At 40.1% G+C, this 10089-nt stretch overlaps 1 pseudogene; it reads right to left on the minus strand.

Moving 5' to 3' along the window:
• Positions 1-1140: 1140 nt before the first annotated feature.
• On the minus strand, positions 1141-1488 carry LOC116478787 (small ribosomal subunit protein eS26-like; annotated as a pseudogene).
• Between the last annotated feature and the right edge of the window lie 8601 nt (positions 1489-10089).

Genomic DNA, 10089 nt, shown 5'->3' on the forward strand with positions numbered 1-10089 from the left:
CCCTGATGCGATCCCTTCTGTTTCCCTTAGGACATTATGGTAATGGTTAACAATTTACCTCATCAGATCATGTACCTCATCAGATAAGTGTACCTCAGATCCATTAAATTGCCCAACAAATTACTCTCGTTTCCTTTTGGGCAAGCTGTTATCTCAGTTCTCTCTACACCTGCATTCTTTGCAATTTTATTTGCAAGGTCTTTTCAGAAGGACAGCCAGTTTTTTCAAAGGCAGGTAATCAAACATTGACTGTTTCTTTTTCTGGAAGAAATTCACCAAACTCACATATTCTGAGTTATAACCCAAAGTCTTTTGTTTTGGTTTTGGTTCTTTTGAGATAGGTTCTCACTCTGTTACCCAGGCTAGAATGCATCAACATGATCATGGTTCACTGCAGCCTCAATCTCCTGGGCTCAAGGGATCCTCCCATCTCAGTCTCCTGAGTAGCTGGGACAATAGATGCAGGTAATTTTTTTTTTTTTTTTTTTTTTGTAGAGGCAGGGTCTCACAATTTTGCCCAGGCTGGTCTTAAACTTGTGGGCTCAAGCAATCCTCCCATCTCAGCTTCCCAAAGTGCTGGGATTACAGGTGTGAGCCACTGCACCTAGCCCCATATTTTTTAAGTAGTTGAAATAAACGGTATTATTTCAAACTTGCAGCATAAAAAACTGGTGCATCCCATATTTAGTGTGAGTAAACCTTCTAGAATAAACAGAAAAGAAGAGTGAGCACATTTGCAGAAGTGGTGATACCAACAATATTCATTCTATCCTAAAGTGTTACCGCATTAAGAAGCATAAAAAAGGCCTTAGCAAAATGAAATTCTGATACTCCTCTCTAAATCAATTGTTACCACTTCCCTGTTCGAGCTGGAATGTGAAAATTTTGTCCCTATTAAAATGAGTCAGCCGAGTTGAGAATGTTTTTTGAGCAGAACTGAAAATAACATGCTAAAAAGCTGAATGTGTGTGTACTTGCATCCCAAAGATGCACTTGTATGTAATATGAGTTGTGAAATTACATCTAAACTTTAAAAAGCTATTATAATAGGAAGCATTTATTTATTTATTTTTAAGTACAATTTCCATTTTATTTTTCTCCAGAGAATAGTCCATCTTCAGTCTTTAAGGACCAAGCTCCTTACATGGGCTTTGGTGGGGGTCGTGGGGCAGCACCTGCAGGTCTAAATCAGGGTGGGGGTGTTCAGTCCTTTCGGGCTTCACAAGATCAATTCCTGACTACTTTGCTGTGAATTACACAACTCACACAGTAATGTAGCTTCGCATAGTGCTTGGGACGCACATAGGCATCAAAGATGCTCGCTTCAGAAATGTCCCTGACTGCTGCGGCCTCCACTATGTTCTGAATGACGAATTTCTTAATGGCCTTGTCCTTGGACACGCATCGGGCACAGTTCATGCAATGAATAGGCTGCACATGGATGCGGCCCTTTTTGGCATGACCGTTGTTCCTTCTTTTCTTTGTCATCTTGGAGGGATGGACCGGAGAGAGGGGAAGCATTTATTTTAATTCATTCGTCCCATTGCAGTTCTGGTGTGCTAGTCATACAAAATACAAATATTCCAAGAAACAATCTTAAACTGATATAGAGTGCTCTTTTCAAATAAACCTGGAAAGAAATTATCTGTGGAACTCTGTAAACTTTTTCCTGCCTAAAAAAAAGAAAAATTTCAACCTTAGCCTTAATTATCCATTCCATTCCTTAACCTACTTGGCCATGGACACCTTTCTTAGAATTCTGCTGAGAAAGTACCAGCTTAACCCATCCATGATCTAATGCTTGGGTTCTTTTGCAAATACAAATTCCCACGGTGGTACAACAAAGTGAGGTTGAGTTGTTCAGATTAATTTGTTGTTTGAGGCCCAGTGCTTAGTTGGCTAAGTGAAGACAATAAAGCTAATGCACATAGCACTTAATACTCTTCTGAGTACCTTACATATATTAACTAATTTAACTTTCATAACAACTATGAAGCAGGTAATATTGCTATTCCCATTTTATAGAAGAGGATATGAGGCACAAACAGTGTAAGTACCTACTAAGTAAAATGGCAGAGCAGGATTCAAACCCAGAGAGTCTGGCTCTATAGTCCACATTTGTAACCACTGTGCATGCTACGCCTCCCATGTCTGTGCATGCAATTAAAAAAAAACTTATTAGACAGAATAAAATGTTCTTTAACTTGGAGTTATTAGTAGAAAAGTCATTCTGTGTAGGAGGAGATCAAATGGTTTTAGAAGAGTACATCCATTTTTAAAATTTTAATGATTTAAAATAAATTGACTTTTTTTTTTTTCAAATACCTCCAACAACAGGAACTAACTCCTAGCTTCTGAACTATATTTACAGATTGAGAGCCTGCTAGGAAGAGGTATTTGCATTCATTAGCTCTGTCCACACATGTTCACCTGGTGAATTTCATAAACAACTTGTTTTTTAAAGTAGGTTAATGAGTCCATGAAAGCATGTTCATAATGTCAATTTGCTTAGCAAACTCTTTATTGGAGAAAATGCTTTCACAGTAATATCTTGAGTCTTGCCCAGGTTGAAAAAAATCAGAAGTTTCATATCAGTTGAGTCCAAAGGCAGAAGCTTGATATCAAAAAACACACATCAGAGCATTTTCTTGACCAGGTTTCTTTCTTTGTTGGCATCAAAAGAATGGAGAATAGACTAAGTATTATTTTCAGATCTTAAATCAACTCTCTTTCCTATTGGCCAGGATAATTTGAGTTCTTTAAATAGATTCCTACAATTTCAACCAAAACTCTCTAAATGGTAAAAGCTCAGCAAACACATGTCCTTTTCAGCCCTGCCACTGCCTGTGGTAGAAGGATGGTGTGATGGTTATTAGGTGTCAACTTGATTAGACTGAAGAATACCTAGATGGCTGGTAAAGTAATTGTTTCTGGGTGTGTCTGTGAGGGTGTTATCAGCAGAGATTGACAGTCGAGTTGGTGGACTGGAAGAGGAAGACCCACCCTCAATGTGAGTGGGCACCATACAATCAGCTGCCAGCATGGCTAGAACAAAGTAGGCAGAAGAAGATGGGATAACCTTGCTGGCTGAGTCTTCTGGCTTCCTCCTGATCCTCATGCCCTTGGATATCAGACTCCAGGTCCTTTGGTCTTTGGACTCTGGGACTTAGACTAGTGGTTTCCCGGGGGCTCTTGGGGCTTTGGCCACAGACTGAAGGCTGCACTATCAGCTTGCCTGGTTTTGAGGCTTTTGGACTTGGACTGATCCACTACTGGCTTCTCTCTTCCTCAGCTTGCAGATGGCCTATTGTGGGACTTTGCCTTGTAATCACGTGAGCCAATTTTCCCTAACAAACTCCCTTGTGTGTGTGTGTGTGTGTGTGTGTGTGTGTCTGTGTATAATGTCAGTTGAGTCCAAAGGCAGGAGCTTGATATCAAAAAACACACATCAGAGCACTTTCTTGATCAGGTTTCTTTCCTTGTTGGCGTCAAAAGAATGGAGAATAGACTAAGTATTATTTTCAGATCATAAATAAACTCTCCCTCCTATTGGCCAGGATAATTTGAGTTCTTTAAATAGATTCCTACAGTTTCAACCAAAACTCTGTAAATCGTAAAAGCTTAGCAAACACATGTCCTTTCCATCCATTTTAAGGATGGATTTCTTTAGTTGGTTTTGGGGTTTCTGGAGTTGGCTCTTTAATCTGATTAGACCTAAAAGTGCTAAGGACTCTACTTCTAATAGTATGGAGAACACTGATAGTTCTTGGTGTGGTTTAAAATTGTGAATAAATGCATTTTATACTTCTGATTCACTGTTCCTCAGAGTCGAGGGGTTTAGTGACTCTATACATAATAACTTTGAACATTTGCAGAGAACCAAGGAATATAATGAAGTTGGTTGGTTGTTCCTAAGTTCACTGGACAAGTGCTGACAAAAAAGGATGAGCTCAGGGATTCTATCTTCTGGCCTCAGAAGCACATATGTAGCCTCAAATCTACTATGATTGCCCTGGGTGAGAGTCTTATCTTCTGCAGACAAAGGGCTGAAATTGCTGAGAATCAGACATAAGACCTACAGCAAAAGGTGCATGCTCAGCCTTACCAGGTGTCCACTGTTAAAGTAAGGGCATTGGTAGGGAAGGAATGAGACCCTGTAACTTGGGACAGGGATGTGTGGGAGGACTCTGATGAATTTGGGGGCACTGAGCTCCTAAATTCTAATAAGCCTTTTTTTGCCAGAGGGGACGGCCTCCCCACTCACAGTGGTGGCAACATCCCCTCCCTGACCCAGGCTGCTATCAGCCTTTCTACATTTGTCTGAAGAGATTAACCCTGCATTGCCTGAGGAAACAGTGATGGCCCACCTGAGGCAGTTGCCAGGCAAGACAAGACCTGATTCTCCTCAGGACCCAGCCCCAACACCCACTCTTTGCTTCTATGCCAGTAACTAGACTCAAGTGCCAGCAGGTCCCTAGAGGTGAAGTTCCGAGTGTGACCCATGAGGAAAGAACTACTTGAGTTTTCTAATTTATAGAAGCAGAAATCTGGAGAACACATGTGGGAATGGACATTAAAGGTGTGGGATAATGGTGTGAGGACTAAGCTCTATTTTTTTTATCTTGCCCAAATTCCTATCTAAGGGGTCTGGGGAGTCACACCCTACAAATCATAAATTCTCATCAGATGGATTTTATTTTAACCCTATATATGGTAACTTACTTTCCAACCTGACTCTGGCATAACATCATGAGACGAGGAAGAAAATTAAAATATTTTACCCTAAAACATGTTTTTTTGCTAAATCTTGAAATGGCCCTGCAAAGCTGTCTTTTGTAGGGGGAAACTGGCATCTATAAGAATCTCTATTAACATAACTAGATCTTTTTCTTCCAGGCCCTCCCAGTCCTAAAGAGATTAACTAAAAGTCAACACCTTTCAAAGATCTGAGTAGGAGAAGCATTTGTCATCTATTGTCTCTAAGGGCAGCCACTGTAAGACTTCAAAAGAACTTTGGTCTTCACAATCTTTTACCTTAACGTGAACATTTTCTTTCTGTTGATCCCAGGTCTTTTTAGACAAACTCAACCAGTTGTCAACCAGAAAATGCTTAAATTTACCTAGGGCCTGGAAGCCGTGCACCACCCCCCCATCCTCCAACCCTCCGACCCTCCCTCACTTTTGAGTTGTCCCACCTTTCTGGACCAATCCAATGTATTTCTTAAATGTATTTTATGTCTCATGCCTCCCTAAAATGTATAAAACCAAACTGCACTCCAACCACCTTGGATACATGCTCTCAGGATCTCCTGAGGCCTGTGTCATGGGCCATGGTCACTCATATTTGGCTCAGAATAAAACTCTTCAAATACTTTCCAGAATTTGACTCTTTTCATTGACAGGTGGAAGGAACATAAAGTTGGATCAGGCTGGATTTATTAATATGGGCCCACTAAGCAGAGATTCTGCATTTAATGCTACAGCTTGGGGAGTTAGAAAAAGGTTTCTAATAGTTTATTTGCTTGTTTAGTTGAAACACGGATCAAAAGATGGTCCACTGTGCAAGCTGGAAATGCCTGATCTCCCTTGGTTTAATGTAGAGGAAAGTCCTAGCTGACTTGAGGATCACTTGGGCCTAGGAATTCGAGGCTGCAGTGAGCTATGATTACGCCACTGCACTCCAGCCTGGGTGACAGAGACTCTGTCTCAAACAAAAAGATTCTAAATTACTGAAAAGAATTTTGAAACTATGACAAAGGAACCCTCTCTAATGTCTTCCGCAGTCATCCTGGGTCCCAAGTAGCCAAGTGGCACCCAGGAAGGCTGTGAAGGGCAGGGCCTGAATCCTGAATTTACATACCAGGTGTAGAGCTAAGGACAGAAGACAGAGCTGTGAAGGAGAGGCCTGGAAGATGAAACCCCTCCCAGAATAGCCAGGAGGCAAAGCTGAGGCAGGTAAGAAGGGGCCATATTGGGCCTGATTCTGCCTGGTAGCTGCTGGTCTGGGCACTGAGAACATGTCCCCAGGCCTCACCATGGCCACCTATTCAGACCCCGAACTCCAGAGGCTCAAAACCAAAAATATAAGTTCACAGTCTGTCAAATCAAGCGTCTAATTATTTTCAACTGGCAATTTTGAATCCATTCCTGTTTTATCAACGATTTTCAAACTGGCTTTATTTACCAAATACTATCACATACACATAACACATATAGATATACAGACACACAGACAGAAGCAGATTTTATACCCTTTTCGTAAGGATTCTCATTTGCTAGCTTCGAGATAGTTTTTCTTTTCCCCATTCACACTATCAATCTTCCAATTATCTGTTTCATTGCCCTAAGTAATTGTTAGCTAGGCAACCCTAAACTTGCATTTCTGATGGAACAACTCAGGTGAAACAAGGTAGAAAGTTTATATCTCAAAAGCACAGAAATAAGATTTCAGACCTAAATACTGTACCGTCATTCACTCTAGCCAAGGAAAAAATAGTGTAAGTAAAAGTTTACTTAAAACAAGCTGTCCAGAAAAGTACCTTAAACAAAGATATGAGTTGTTATGTAAATTTAAAACAATGGTAAGTTTCTAATGCATACAGGCAGACACCCTTACAAATGGAGATTTCCTTTATAGATGTAAATTTCTTTTTAAAAAAGGTTTCAAAATAGCCAATCAAATGCCAGAAAGGTGTATTTTAGTTCTAGGAGTGGTGTTTTTTTGTTGTTGTTGTTGTAGTTGTTTTTTGTTTTTTGGTTTTTTTAACTTAGCTATTGTTTCTTAGCTAAAATTACTGAGTTCAGAGTGGAGCCTGTTAAGGAATAAAGCAAAGAAAGCATTCTCTATGCCTGGACTCAGCATGGATAGATCTGAAAAGGAAGCAAGTCTATTTCATCTCTAACAAGTCTACCAAAATGTTTTATAAACATTTTACCCAGGATAGCTTTCTTTTTGCCTTCAGGGTAGGATAGTAACTAAGCCAAACATTTAGCAGTTTTAATTCTTCTTATCAATTAAACAGTTAAGCTTTTTATTTGCCTTTTATAAAGAGTATTTTCTTTGAAAGCAATAAAAAATTGAAATCTTTTTAGAAGCTTCACATTAATAGCCATCATTGGATGACTCTAATTCGGGAGCCCTCATTTTAAAATTCAATTTTTTGTTTTCTAACAGCTCTTTATGGCCATCATCAAATGTATTTCTTAAAGTGCAGTATTGTCCATCTGGAATGTTCCATTGTAATGTTAAATTATCTTTGGTAAGATTTTGCCATTTCTATAGCATTTACTGCTTCTGGGACCTAATTTTTTTTTTTTTTTTTTTTTTGAGACGGAGTCTCGCTCTGTCGCCCAGGCTGGAGTGCAGTGGCGCGATCTCGGCTCACTGCAAGCTCCGCCTCCTGGGTTCACGCCATTCTCCTGCCTCAGCCTCTCGGAGTAGCTGGGACTACAGGCGCCCGCCACCACGCCCGGCTAATTTTTTGTATTTTTAGTAGAGACGGAGTTTCACCGTGGTCTCGATCTCCTGACCTCGTGATCCGCCCGCCTCGGCCTCCCAAAGTGCTGGGATTACAAGCGTGAGCCACCGCGCCCGGCCAATGTTTATACATGTAAATGTAGGCATAGTTGGAAGGTAGATTCTTTAATTTCTGAATTTCTGAAGAAATTAAGGATCTCATTTTTACCTTGAATCTTGGCTTTGGTTCTCATATTCTCTTAATCAACTTAGTCAATGATTTTTCCCTATTTAAAGTGTGCAAGAAAAAGAAAGGGGGTAGAACACAAAAATATCTGCAAATTTCCAAAAGCTAAAGTTTGCACCGCTGCAGTTTTGCCATCTACTGCCAGTTTCTGCCTGACTCCCTCAGGCATCCGAGGCCTCTAACTGGATCCAAGTCAGTTAATTATTGGATCCAGTTCAGTGCCTGACCCAGATCAGCTTTTGTCATGACTTCTGAATCCAGTTCAGATAAAAAATGTGCTCAACCTCAGATAGCTCAAAACACAAATCCGTGGAGCTCTGGAATCCAAGAGAGAACTTATGATCCCCAGTTGCCGTGAGACAGCAATGGACACAATGGGGCCCGGCAGGTCCCTGCTTGGTCCCTTGGTGCTCCTGGGAGACACTGGAATCTCTACTTCAAATTCTACTTTTGACACCATCTAAATTTAGACAAACTAAATTTAACAAAGTTTAATGAAGCAAAGAGTGATTTGTGAATCGGGCAGCCCCCAAAACAAAACAGGTTCAGAGGGTCTCCAGCAGCAGCCATATGGTTGAAGATTTATGGACAGAAAATGGAAAGTGACATATAGAAAATGGAAGTGAGGTACAGAAACAGCTGGATTGGCTACAACTTGGCATTTGCCTATTTGAACGCAGTTTGAACACTTGGCTGCCTTTGATTGGTCAAAACTCAGGGACTGGCACAAGAGTAGGTTACAGTCTGTTTACACATCCAGTTAGACTGCAATTCATTACGCACAAGAACACTTTACGCTGAACTTAAAAATGAAAACTAAGTTTAGCTTTAGGGTAAACAGTCATTGTTCCAGAAGTCTGCCTAGGCCTTCCCCTGAGCCTCTCATTTGATGCACAAATCACAATTGTCACACCAGATGTCTTTATTTTTGTTTACTCTTAAAATCTTATTTTGTCTTACTCTTACTTTGGTAAGTTCCTCAATGATGTCTTTTTTTTTTTTTTTTTTTTTGAGACGGAGTCTTGCTCTGTTGCCCAGGCTGGAGTGCTTAACTCAATGACTTAAATGTCCATCAGTAGAGGAGTGGTTAGGAAAATTATAGTATATCCTTATATTAGAATTCTATGCAGTCATTAAAAAGAACAAGGTAGAGCTGTTTGTTCTAATATGGAACACTCTCAAAGATATAATGTTAAGTAGAACAAATGCATAACAGGTGCATTGCTCTTACCATTTATGTAAAAAGAAAAAGGAGCTATGGCGATAAGTACATATTTGCAAATTTTATATATGCTTATGTTTGCATTGTATATCTCTGGAAAGATACATAAAAAATGATTGGCAGTAGTTGCCTCCATGAAAGAGGATCAAGGATAGAATAGAAGAAAGACTTACTGTTCATTATATACTCTTATGTACTATTTAATTTTTTTTACATATGCTTGTATTAAATCTTTAAAAATCATAATATAGAAATTTAATCACTAGGAAAAATCCTGCATTAAAGCGGAGTGTTAAATACTAGAATCCCTACTGCTCTTTGCTTTGCTTCTCTGGCAAGAGAGTTTTACAATTATGAAGTAAAATAGCCTGTGTTTGAGTTGGACTACTTCCCACATACTATAAAGAGAAATATTTCAACGGTCTTTCAAAGGCAACGTATAAATCAGTTAATGACAGTGCCTGGATTGGAACTGAGAGTTACAATGGTCATGTTCATGTATATTAATCCAACAGAAATTCTTACTTGACTCTAAGAAAATGAATCTGTATAAAGGCTGAAGAGGCAAATGGCTTTATAAAAATGACTTTATAAAAATAACCTCAAATTTTTGTAAGTAGCTGAGATTAAGCCAAGTATTTGAAAAACTAGGAGCCAGAATTTATAATCATAGAAATCATAAGTCAGGCTGCACCTGGGTAATCAGAATTGAGTGAGATTTAAGTTTCTCTATGGGGTGTGGGGAGTGACAGTTTGCATTGACCCTTCACTCATTCTACAAGCTTTACTGAGGCCCTACCCAGTTGATGCCCAGCGTGGTTCAAGGGGCTGGGGGCACAGTGGAGATTTCACTGTTATTTTCTCATCCAGAATTCGTTTCCCCCTTTCCTGGTGACAGCATCTTGATTGTCCTTTGGGAAACCACCAGTCCTACTCTTGGTGCATGTGGCTGTTCTAGGAGAGACCAGCCTTGCCTCCCTCCCCGCATGACTCCCACCAGCCACAGGAGGCATATCTGGCATATGCTAAGCCCCTGGCCACTGTGCGGTGCATGGAACACAAAGAAAAGCAATCCTGGGACTTCTGTGGAACTACTGAGAAGATTAATATCTCTCCCCCAGTGGAGACAGAAGTTGTAAGAATTTGAGCTTGAGGCTGCCAGCA

This window comes from Hylobates moloch, unplaced genomic scaffold (assembly GCF_009828535.3).
Source record: "Hylobates moloch isolate HMO894 unplaced genomic scaffold, HMol_V3 SCAFFOLD_3, whole genome shotgun sequence".
Taxonomy (NCBI): Eukaryota; Metazoa; Chordata; class Mammalia; order Primates; family Hylobatidae; genus Hylobates; species Hylobates moloch.